Raw genomic sequence first — 13,528 nt, forward strand, 5'->3', positions numbered from 1 at the left:
ATAATTTAGATCTACACACGTTATAATTGCTTTTGCAAAGTTTTGTTGTATTAACATTAGCCAATTAAAGAAATATAAACATAAATATAGAAGTGTTTCTCAAAGTAAATAAAAAATCTTGGCCTTATAAGAAATTTGATAAAGTTTATTAAGAATTGAACCCACAAGAGTTACCCATGGATTACTGGTGGAAAAATTAAAACTCCTTTATGTGTAATATAATATAATAATATTATGTTCAAAATGATACATATACTAACGGAATATCGACAATATTAGCAAGATCGACTTATTTCAGCATGACCAAAATATCTTAAGAATTGGACGAACTATTATCTAAAATAATACAATTTCTATTTTATTTTTTAAATTAATCCAACTAATATATTACATTTTAATAAATAATTGTCATATAATGTCTAAACTATAACAATCTAAGTTTGTCGAGTTTTTTTTAAAAACCAAAAATACTAAATATATAATATATTTCGACTACATTTATATTAGAATCTATGAATAATTTTCTGTATAGAGTCTATACAATTTTTTAAATGATTTGTCACAAAATACAAGTTAAAACTAAATGGTATAAGATAATATATTTTTTTTGGAATTTTAATATTCAATATTTAATTTTTATAATTGAAATTGTATAATAATAAAATATATTTATCAAATATTTGTACAGTTGAATTAAAAAAAAATAATAATAATAAACTAAGGTTATATATTTTCAAAAGGGATATTTTATCATTTTTAAAAGTGAATCTCTATTTACTAACTACCCTAATTACAATTATTTTAATTTCCATTGAGTAATAATACTGTAATTGTATTTGCTATATTATATCAAAGTATATTCAAATACAAAAATACATAATATATTTAAATTACGTTGTATTAAAATATTGACTTTTAGTTGAGCTCTAATCAAAATAAATAAAAATTTTATCAATTAGCATGTTTAATTACTCGTATATGTTATATCGTATAATAATAAAATTAAAACTGTAAAAGAAAATATTATATGAATACATGTTAAATAAAATAAAATAAAAACTAAATTAATTGATAAAGCTTTTAAAAACCAATTTAATATATATTTTATCCATTTCCGTTAGTCATTTAATTCATTATATTTATAATATTTTAGTATGTTATATTTGTCATTTCTTAATGATTAATTTCCTTAAATTTTTATTTCTATTTGCAACAGTTTCCTTTCATATACAAACATTGTGGCATATACAGAGTGTAACAAAAAGACCAGAAAAAAATTTTTTATTCAAATCAATATTTTTTTGTTGCTTTTTTTTAATACGAAAAATAAAAAAAAATTAAGTTTTATTACATTTTTTGAGATAAAAAATCAAAACAACCAAATTTTTTATTTCATTTTTATAAAAATGTTAATGGTTAGAACTTATTTAAGCCACGTAATTTCATTTTTACATTTTTTTTAAATGTTTATATCTTTTTGAAGTAAATTAATTTGCAACATAAACATTTTTTTCATACGTTTGACTTTTATTAATTTTTCAATTTTATTTATCAGGTCTTTCTGTTATACTCTATGTATTAAAAATTAAATTAAAAATGATAAATTAGTATTGAAAACAATTTTTTGATTAGAAACTTTTGCTTATCATTTACTATAAATACTTTCTAAAATAAGTTTTAATTTTAAGCTTATTTTGAATCAACATTTAAAAATTGCACCCTAAAAACATTCATATAAAACTAAAAAATAAACTTGTAATTTTTTTTGGATATATTATATTTATCCTTTATAAATAAACTAAATATAATAACATACTCGGTACGTATAACAATAACAGTAATTTAACTATGTGATTATATCACCGTGATTATACTTTCTATTTTATCAACAATATTTTCCAAATGTTGAGTCATAGTCTTCTTATTAGTTTAGCAAACCAATTATTACTTTAATTTTTAGTTGAAAATATTATGCTGTAACTGATGGGATCCTCTCAACCAGATTTTAATTATTTAGTTTTAGAGATTAAAGCTTCTGTGTCTAAATTGTAGTGAACGCTACTTGGAAATCAGCAGTATCCACTCAATAACATTTAAGTGTCAAAGAATCACTACGGAATTCGTATACTCCATTTTATGAATAAGCTTATCGACCCGCACTTGTGATTTGGAATCCGGCATTCATTTTTGTAATTTCTCTGTTTCCCGTATTTATATTGGAAAAGTTTGTCGCAAAGCACTAAAAATTCCGGGGTTTGTCAAAAGAGTAGCAACCAAGTTTAAACTTTCATGATCGTTAAAGTCCCTATTTATTGTTCTCTTGCGGATCATGTTTTACAGTAGGGTACCGCAATATGTGGTCTAATACTGTTGACTATTGTCAGTTGTAGTGTGCCTGAAGTAAGTTCTTTAAACTTTGTTACCAACATTTTGAAAATAAATATTCTACATCCTGATTGCGTCTCTGTACTTATACACTAGCAGGACTAGATAAGTTGGTGGAACTTGAACGTCACAAGATATTTGTATTTTTGTTAACCTAACCTATTATACTTTCATGGCATCATCATACTCTATAATTTTGTCCAAGATTTTATATGTTTTCTATTCTACGTCAACATCACCTAAAAACTATATGCGAATGCCGAATAACTCGTTAACATGGTGTGTAGGTTTGACAAAAGGGGTATTGTTTCGTTCATTCTATACGAACACTAATTAATTATAAAACTTTTAATTTAAATAATTGTACTCAAGGTTTTAAATATAAACGAGCTTCATCGTTTATTATGATTATTTCCATTATTGTTGTTATATGGAAAAATATGAAATATTTTTATATAATCATTTAAAGATGAAATTTTGACAAAATTCGTATAATATAAAACATTTTCAAATAATTTCGTATTTCATAACAAATTTTCTTTTTATATTCAAGATTTTTAAAGTGAAATACAATATTTATTTTATTATTTTTTCTACCTTTAATAAAAAGTTTATAGGGTAATCGCATTCATTTTTATGAGCGTTTGACACTCGATATTCAATAATAAAATAACTAGTCATTTCTCTTTTTACAATTTTTGATGTTATTTTATAGTAATAATTCAAAAACGAACAACTGTAGCAATTTTAGATACTTGAAATATTCAATAAATGTCTAAATAATCATTTTCATACAACTCGATAATATTTGATAATATTTTGAGTTATTATAGACAGTTGAAATTCATATTTTTATTATTATAAGGTATTTCTCTAAATTTCAATAAAATATATTAAGTTAGGTTAACGTAATACAATATTGCCACATAAGTTACTATTTTAGGTATATAAAAATATTTAAAATACATTGACACAATTTATATTTATAAACCAATTTAAACTCTTTGAAATCATAATTTTGAAAATCGGGTGACGAGGTGATACTTAGGAAGGTATTTAAAACTATTCCGTGAAAAAAATTTGAAAAAATTAAACAGCGTCGTCACAATATGGGTACATAAAAAGGACCTGTTCTTTTATACAAATATAAGAATATATAGATAAATAATAATGTATTGAATATTATAATATAATATATATATATTTTTTTTTATATTTATTCAAGTATTATGTTTATTTTTTGAAATTGTTAGTTATTTCTCGTGAAATAAATTTCACACACTATGAATCGAAACCACTAGCCACCATATTTCATCTATTCTGAATATATGACTATAAATGTACGGTTTTTTAACCATGTGGTTGTATTAAAAACTGTGTTTAATTTTTGTTTTTAGTAAGTATTAAATAATAAATTTTCCAAAAAGTAAAATGAATACCTTTATTTTATTTTAGTTTATATTTATTTTTATTTTTATATTTCATTAGTAATATAATATGTATACACTATACATGAACAAATTTGCTTTAATTGTTATCAATAATTTGATTTAATATAATATAATTTTTTTATATAAAGAATAAAATCAAGGTTTGAGTTAGGTGAAACGTTCTACTTAGATAATGTTTGGCTTTTTTTATTCACTAAACTTAATGTTAAGTTGTATTTAATACAATAACAAATTTGTATACTTTATACATAGGTTGAGTTAAGCTTTATTTCATGATTTTTGTTTACTATTGATATTTATATTTGTTAAAGTGAATGTCTATTTCTGCTTAAGTATGGACATTCAGTGGTAAATTTTGACATGCACTATCTGTTTTTGGTGAATGTTGACATTTTGTAAAAAAATAAGATGAGTAAACTTAAAACATAATTTTTATATGGTACTTATCTGATATAAACTCAAAAGATTAATTATTATAAATTTATATTTTAATATATTATTCATTAATAACTATTAATATAATATATTACTCATAATATATTATAAATTATTTGTTGCATCAACGAACAAAATATCAAAAAAACTATCATGACATTTTGGTTTACATTTAAGTCCTAATGATAAACAACTACACTTTTTCGATACATACTTTGTCTTACAATTGCATTTCAAGTACCCTTGTCTACCTGTTTTTGAAATTGTATTGAAAGCTTACCTTAAGGACACGGATTGGCAATTTCTTTAGAAGATAATAGCTGTTCTTTGCTTACAGCAAATTGAATACGGGTGTATAATTGATTTATTACACCCTCCTTTGTGCCTAGTGTATACAATTCACTATCGACTGCTACGACAACTGCCAACATGTTCTGTGGATCCATACGTCTTCGGTCAACATCTGAGACCGGATACGAACAGGTATATATCACCAGGTTTGGCCGAAGTAAGCTTTTATTTTGGTGAACGTAGCATTCTTTCAGCTTGTAACCCAAGTACCATTCGTCTACACCAACTTGCATGTGACCGCTTATAATTATTATAATACAAATTTCTAACATTCACCGGTGACTGTTGGTATATTTTTAATGACCATTCAAAATGTTGACATTCGTCAAAAACAGCAGTGAATGTCAACATTCATCATTATATTGCATACATATTATTATCATATTTAGGAATATATTTAATATAAAATATGATTTTTTAATGTATATTTAAACATATAATTCAATATAGAACTAATTATTAAGTTTGATTTCTAAACATAAATACAAACAATTTATATATTTAATATGAATAAACCAGAAAGTTGACATTTCTGTACAATATGGCAATGTAATAATCATAAAAGCTTTTTTTTCAAACAAACATATAATATAATTTTATGAAAATTGTTCATATATTTTAATTCATTTACGTAACTTAGGGTATAAAAAATAATTGAATTCCTCAAGAAATACAAAATCTTTACTAACTGTATAAATTAATAAATAAATCATTAAAGTTATTATCTTTCAAAATGTATTGCTAAAATACGTATCCGACAAAGTATATATTCATTATTATACATACCTGATATATATGTATAGTATACGTATTATATATATTCGATAATTAAATTTGTATGTAATTGTGAAAACGAAAAGTAAGATTTATTACACGATTAAAAAAATAAATAAATTGTACTAATTAGATAAATATTGGCTGAACAAAATGACTAAATAAATGTTTAGAAATTTGATTTAAATAAATATTTACATTATAATATCGTATTACATACACACACAAAAAAAAAATAAAATACTTTTTTGTGTGAAAGTAACTAACTTATAGCTATAACATTTTGATACTCAGTTTTTTATACGAATAAAAATATATTATATTTAGTTCAAGAATCGTAACACAAAGATTAAGTAATGAGAATTTTAATCAATTGACCAAAATTAGATATGGTATGAATTATGATAATACTTGGAATCGTACATTATGTGAAATATATTTTTTTAAACCTATCTTCTAACCGTAGCTATTACGGTATTTGATCAAACTAAAAAAAATGTCTTGTACTACACTACATTACAAGTTATATTCACATACTATGTTCACATGTCCACATGTTCACATTTGTATAATGGTGTTCAAAATTGTTCAAAATCAAATAAAGATTATTATTCTTAGTACACACTATTTTAAAACTAGAAAAGGTTTTATACTATGTAGAAAAGAAGTAAACAAAGTATGAAAAATTATATTTTTGTAAGAAAAAAATATAAAAATATTTATTATAATTAAATTTCGTTTATTGTATACTTTATTTTATTAAAAAAAAAAAAAATAACTCTTAAAAACACAATCGTATGTGTATCTTTATTATTTTTATTATTATTATTTTTTTTCATTTTTATTATACTTATTATTTAAATGTTAAAACAATTAATTCCAAGAAATTGTTTTCTTTTTACTCTTTAATACATTAGATATTGCTTAAAGGCGAACTGTAACTCGCACATAAAATAAATTTACAAACAACGTCCTGGTTACTAAGAATTAAAATTGTATTTAATCTACTATTATAACTGTATTCAAGTAAACGTTATCGGTTAAGAATTATCGAATAAAATAAAGTATAGATAGTTTTAAAGAGTATATTATACTTCTGCGGTAATAAAACATAATTGTATTTTAATCAATTTTGTTCTTTCGATCATTAAACTCATATAAAAACGCACCTAGGATGTATTATAGCCTAAATAAAACCATACGTTAATGAACATAACTGATTTTTACACGAAAATAAACAAATAGGTGTTAATTTTTCACTCGCGGTTTTATTGTTTTGAAATACAATAATCCGACTCGCAAATAAAATATTATGTCAATATACAATTTAAAACCATCTGCGAATGATTGGAATTTACGTTTAACACGCATCCGCTTATTGTCATCGAAAACCTGCGATCGTTTGGAAATAATTGCGATAGGGTAAGCGAATGTTTGCTGTAGTGCCGTAGTTCGACGCCAATTCAACTGCGTCATCGAAACTGTGTTTACGCAATACTCTGTGGCGCAAATATTCAGGATATTGTCACTTGTCACATATTATAGTCCTCCAATCCTCGATCTGCCACTAAGGCAATCTATCGTTAAGTCTGTGTTCAATCACTGGTAATGAATCGGTGCCGAACAACTAAGTGACGCAAACACGGCTAATAAATTCGAATTACGCTCGGAACTCTGTAGTGAACGGTATGCATTACAATAATATGCGTGTAGAATTTATACGCACACATTATTACGTGTACGATCAGTTCAAACAACCAGCGCGTACCCTTTTCGATTTAAGTGGTATTGTACACCCAACTTAATTGTATCCCTCATCAAATCAGCCTCTTGAATATGCTTCAAAGAATAAAAATTACTACGGTAAAAATAAAATAAAAAATTACCTTGTGCCTCTAAAGCCTAGTGATTTATAATATGGAAAAACATTGGGTACTTCTTTGCAAAAGTAGGTATACTTTTTACCCCATAAAAATCATAAGCTCGTATACAATTGAGTGTCATTGAGCTTAATACTTACAGATTTATTAATTTTATTAGATTATCATTATCAATTAATAAAATATAACACGTATGTCAGATGGTTGAGTATGAAACCATAATATTATTAATACGACGAGCCCTAAACTGGCAAACTATTACCAAGCCCTTGATGGTTCCAAACAAGTTAAACGTATCATATTATACCTAACCATCCGAATTACGGTGCTTTTGACGAACAAAAGACGATCTGAACAATAAGAAAGTTTTCTTTTTCACCGTTGGTATAATATTTCGTGAACATAAATTTCGTATGTTTTACTTACTCCGAGCTTAAAAGTTCCTATTCTGTTTTTTTTTTTTTTTACACAATATGGTAATAGGATGTGGTTTATAAATGGTTTGCTTCATTTACCACGTTTTTCCATATTTATCATTGCCAAAAAAAAAAAAAAAATAAAAAAGAATCGCCCTTCGTTCGACGACACTTGGCCGTTTAAATTTAATCATGAACCTTTTGACTATAATTCAACCACGATGCGCGGTATAAATTATATATATTTTTTTTAATCCCAAAACGTCTAAGTGAAAACAGCGTGAAAAAAAAACGGCTTCTGCCGTCATCTCCAGCGACCTGCAAGCTGTGTCATCGTCGTCGCAACTGGCGGACGGTGATCACAGCATAATATTATAGAACAGAAAGGGAAGCCTCGCGAATGTATAAGACATCCGCTTCAAGGCTAATTTGTCCGTCTCGATACCCAAACTGTCCCTCGTCGTTTCTACAGCGCGCCGCCCTTCAACGGGTCCTTTTCACAAATTCCTGTGTAGGACGTGTCACGTGGTTAACACAATGTGGGTGACGACGAGACTGGTAATACATCACGGGGTTTTAAAGAGGTTGTTTTAATTTGCCACGAGAGGGGCGTGGAGTAACACACTTTAAAAGACCTAAGGCATATGTATTACGTCACATAACTACCCCTAACTCGACCCATGAAATATACCCATTTGCTTACACCACCGCTGATCTAGAAATATATGCCTAGGTTCGAAATGTGTTCACTGAGGATGTGGTAGTGAGGCAAGAGGTTTTTACGTGTACTGGAGCAGGCGGTTGTAGACTAAAGGTGTTGTATAATGTATATACAGTATAACACACACACATATATATATATATCCATACCAAATATACGACGAGAATTGCCGCTGGCGCGTCCGCGAGTGCGCGTCGGTTTTTGCGCTCCCTACACTTCTAAACGCACACGCCCGAACAACCGTTCAGTTTGACTTAGACCCTACACAACCCACGACACGCCGCCCGTCTCCGATCGGTCCGCAATCACGTGCTCGTCGAAGTTTTATCGGATAGGAGCAAAACAATATAAAATAAAAAATTTTAATTCTTTTTTCTAAGCCCCTAAATTTTCGTTACACACAACAGACGTTATGAACGTGTCATTACGTCAATTATAACCGTATCGCAAGTCCTGGAACAAATAAATAAAAAACGTATGTTTTTCGATACTCGGCGATTTTATTTAATCGCTAAACGAAGGAGTGATTAAAGATTGTCATTGTGTGCTGGTTGAAAGGTATATTATATTGTATTTTATTATGCTTGTATTAAAAGAGAAACATATTGACGTAATAGTAAAACGATTTTCAAAAAAATGCATGGCATAGATTTCATATTTTCATCACTGTTGATATAACGGTGTAATTAAACTAAAACGCCCAATAGTCGTATAGGATCGAATATTGTATTTGAGATTTCTCAATAAAACATTTGTAATTTTTAAGAAATATCGTTTTAGAAGTCAAATTAGGTGCAATGACATTTGTATGTCACTTACTGTACACTACTATGGTATTCAGTCACCAAGTTTATTTAAGATTATAATAAATGTAAGACCATTTATATTTTTAATGCTTACAGGAGAAAAAAAGTTTTTTTGATAACATTACTTTCAAAGTATATATTTTATAGTATAACATGCAATTTACATTAATTTATTGTACATTAATCTCAATCCTTCAAAAACCTTTTATTTTCTTAAAAAAATTAACATTTACAATTATGTTTAAAGATTACACAATATTTAGACTTCTTCAAAATAAATAGTAGTCATTTTGTCGTCGTTATACGTACGTTGTATACGTGATTTTTCAATAGCTTTGGCAATATCACTAATAAATTAATTTAAAATTTATAAAATAAAAAGGTAATTATTAAATTTATAATTCACTGTTATTGTATAAACATAATAGTATAATATTATATTATAATGATAACTATTTAAATATCATTGAGATACAGAAATTAATGAAATAAATATTATTAACGCTCTATAAAAAAGGTAAAGTACAAAATATTTTATTTTTTTCCAGTACTTTCGAAAATATTATAAAAAACGTTGTTTTTAATTTTTTTTAAATGTTTTATGTTTTTAAAATATTACTACTTATTGAAAACAATATTACATTCACAAATAATTTAAATTTTTTTACATTATAGTACTCTATACTCCTTAAGTGATGACTTTTTTATGAATTATATTTTATTTTTTTTTAATATTTTTTGATTGTTTATTCAAAAAAAATATAATTAAGTAATTGAAAATTAATTTTTTGAATATTGAATAATAATAATTAAAACATTAATACTATAATATGATAATATCAATTTTGTGTTGTGTCCGTTTGAATGTTTCTAATATTTGACTGGATGATGTGGTAAAATTACGTCATAATATCATTGTACATACTTGTCGAAAAAACTATCATTTTTGATATTCTTCATATGCATTCTATTATAATGTTACTCAGAATCCACCTAAAAGCAATCAAGTTTTTGGATTTATAACCAAATTTTGCAGTTGAACATCCGTGTCTATTATAATATAGTCTGTTGACGTTTACAATATTGTTCTCAAACGTTGTAGGCATAGTACCCGCTAGACCACGGATTGAATAGTCTAACAATGAAATGGTTCGTATCACGATCACTGCTGTATGAACAACAAAACATCGATATTCTAGAACGCCACATCTTCTCCAATAACACAGTCTGAAAACCCACAAACCTTTGTTTGGTCGACCATAATTGCGTTTGGTTTTTGCCGACCACCCGGATCACTATTTTCTTCGTACGAATCGGAACTGTCCGAGTCGAGTAATAATAATTACTCTGCACATCTATTACCAAGTAATTTTCTCGCTATGTATTTTCTTTCGCCTCTGAACCTCATCTGTTTTTACTCAACAATTAGGTATGCCCACCAATTTATTTTTGCGCGTCAAAATAAAAAAAATAAAAAAACCAAGTAAAAATTAGATAAAATCTCTAAATACTTTATTTTTACAAATTAAAATTTTTTTACCCGAAGTAAAACAATTTTTTTATAAAAACATTTTTGACAAATAATAGTTTTTAATAGGTTAACAATTATTACAAAATTATAGTAGATATTATCGTGATATATTACAGATGCTAAATTTCATAAGCACAATAAAAAATTGTGTTCTTATTGATTCATCAAAATATATTTTCATATTTCCATTACAATGTAATACAATAGTCATTTTATCATCACAAATCCATAAATGAAATGTGGTTTTGTAAAATATATTAACTACACATACGTCTTCCAACAAAAAATATAATAGAAAATTTGAAGGTCGAACCTTTAATTTATATATTACTATATAATATCATTATTATACTGGTACAAACATATTATATGCACTCAAAATTATCACATTAACACAATTTTATTATAAACCAATACAATTAATATTACGCGTCTGGCTATCCTTTGTTCAACATAATTTACTAAAAATAAATATGCATTATATTTTAATACCTATAATATTTTGATTAAGCATTATAATTAATTACTCCATGCCGATAATAATAATTTAAATCTGTCAGTCATTCTATTCATTTGGTCAACACATCCATTTAGTTTAGTATCTAACCTTTTCTTGAATTTGATACATTTTACAATTTTTTTATACCAATTTATATAGTATAAATAATTAATAATAATTCATAATAAAACAAATAATCTTAAAAAACAACAATTTATTGGAAAACGATATAAAAAGAAAAAATATGAAATAATGACTTATAATATTACTGTATAAAAATCATCTGGGCAATGAACCTTTGATGATGAAAAATTAAATTAAACTCATCTGAAAATCGCGCTCCGAGTTTTTTACGAATTCATCATATCTAAGCACACGTATAATAATTCAATGATAATCCCAAAATGTTTCAGAATTTCGAGAATGTTCGATATCGACGCAATATGTAGAGTTATTGGTATCGGAATTTCTTCGATAACATTTCCTCGGGAGACGCTTTCGCTTTACAATATGTATACAAAACTATACATAATATATTGTTCAGTGATCAAATTAAAGTATTCAACTTTATTAATATGGTTGTTTTCTTATTCTTCCTTATCTAACGATGTTCAACTACTCAGTCTTCCTACTTTTATATTCGTTTTCTTCTTCTTTTTTCATTATCCATCCATATGTCCACGATTTATTTATAAATTCATTTTTAAAACCACCACACCACTACTTTGGTTTTTCACACGTTGGATCAAAGTACTAATTGTGTCACTTAATATTTTTCTCCCTTTTCAGTATGTAAAAATCACATAAATCTCTACTAATTCATTTTTTATTTTTATTTAGAATTGAATCTTTAATTTTTTTATTAACTTTAAGTTTAGACTTAATTCCGGTTATATTTCTAAAATATAAAATTTTTATGAAGTATTATTTTTGAATGATTATATTCAGCAGAAATTATTTAATTATTAATTATTATATTAACTTTATAATTTATTTTAAAATTTTTTTTTCAATGTGTTGTTTTAAACGTTGTAAATAATATGTACGTTTTAAAAATGCCTGTTTATTTTTCACACAGCAAACATATTACTTTTTAAATAGGTTTAAAGAATTATAATATCGATTATTATAAAATAAGAAATTTATTTATATGACTTTTTTATTTATTTAAATTTTATCAAATAATAAAACAGAGTTTACAATATTTTTAAGATATTTTATATTATTCAAATAATTAATATTTACTCTTTAATATAGGTGAATAAAAATGTTTTTAATGTTTATGCATAATATTTATATTATATAGTTACATATTATATTCATTTTCTGAATATCATAAGAGGTAAATAAAATGTATTTTACTTATGAAATGTATTGTTTTTATTAACATAAAAATAAATATAAAACCATCAAATAGCATTTAGTATACAAAACCCATTTCTATATTGAATATAAGAAATTTATAATTTCTGAAAAGTAACTCTGTTGTATAGGCACTAGGGTATTCGTATAAAATAATAATCCATAATGGTGAACGAACAAGTTTAATACACTTTCAAAAAATATAAACCGTGAGCTAAAGATGAAACATTCTCGTTTTGAAAGTGTCAATTTTTAGTACATGACAACTTTTCGATTTCTCTCCAGTAATGAAACTAAATAAAAAATGTACTTTTTTCAATACAATATTTAAACACATTGGTGTGTATAATTGATTCCGGAATTTGATACACATAAAAGAAGACATAAGCAATGTTAATCAATATTTTATTGGTAATATCATTAGTATACAAACAATTTTGAGTATGCATTGTACATATATGATTATATGATAAAATATCAGAAAATGTTATTCGTATTGTTTAAAATAAAATAAATATCAATTTTTCATAAATAACACATGTTTGGAAAAATAATAGTTATGTTCACTTGGTAAATAGAATATGAATATTGAGTGGTTATATATGTATTTATGCATACACACACACATACCTATATATCACATAGTACTTATACATACCTACTCAATACGTTCACTTCATATTGGTTCACAGTACAGTGTGTATGGAGTACTTGCGTCTTTACACGATAAATAATATTTGCAAAGCTCCATTTGAATGTTCAATCAATTTGATTTGATTAAATTACAATTTTTATTAAATCAATTTATGCATCACACGTAATATACAAAAAAAAAATCATAATAGAAAGTTCCATTTATTAGCATATTATTATACAGCACAAACAAAATATATAGTGTAATTTTAAAGTAATTTGTA

At 25.5% G+C, this 13,528-nt stretch overlaps 1 protein-coding gene across 1 annotated transcript in view; it reads left to right on the forward strand.

Annotated features, from left to right (window-relative positions):
- The first annotated feature begins 8,644 nt into the window (after positions 1-8,644).
- The window catches only part of LOC114122418 (uncharacterized), a 102,342-nt gene continuing 97,458 nt past the window's right edge, over positions 8,645-13,528 (forward strand). The window contains exon 1 of the mRNA XM_027985074.2: positions 8,645-8,971. The gene's annotated coding sequence lies outside the window, so the exon portion shown is untranslated. The remainder of the gene's footprint in view (positions 8,972-13,528) is intronic.

The sequence above is a fragment of the Aphis gossypii genome, chromosome 2, assembly GCF_020184175.1.
Source record: "Aphis gossypii isolate Hap1 chromosome 2, ASM2018417v2, whole genome shotgun sequence".
Classification (NCBI taxonomy): Eukaryota; Metazoa; Arthropoda; class Insecta; order Hemiptera; family Aphididae; genus Aphis; species Aphis gossypii.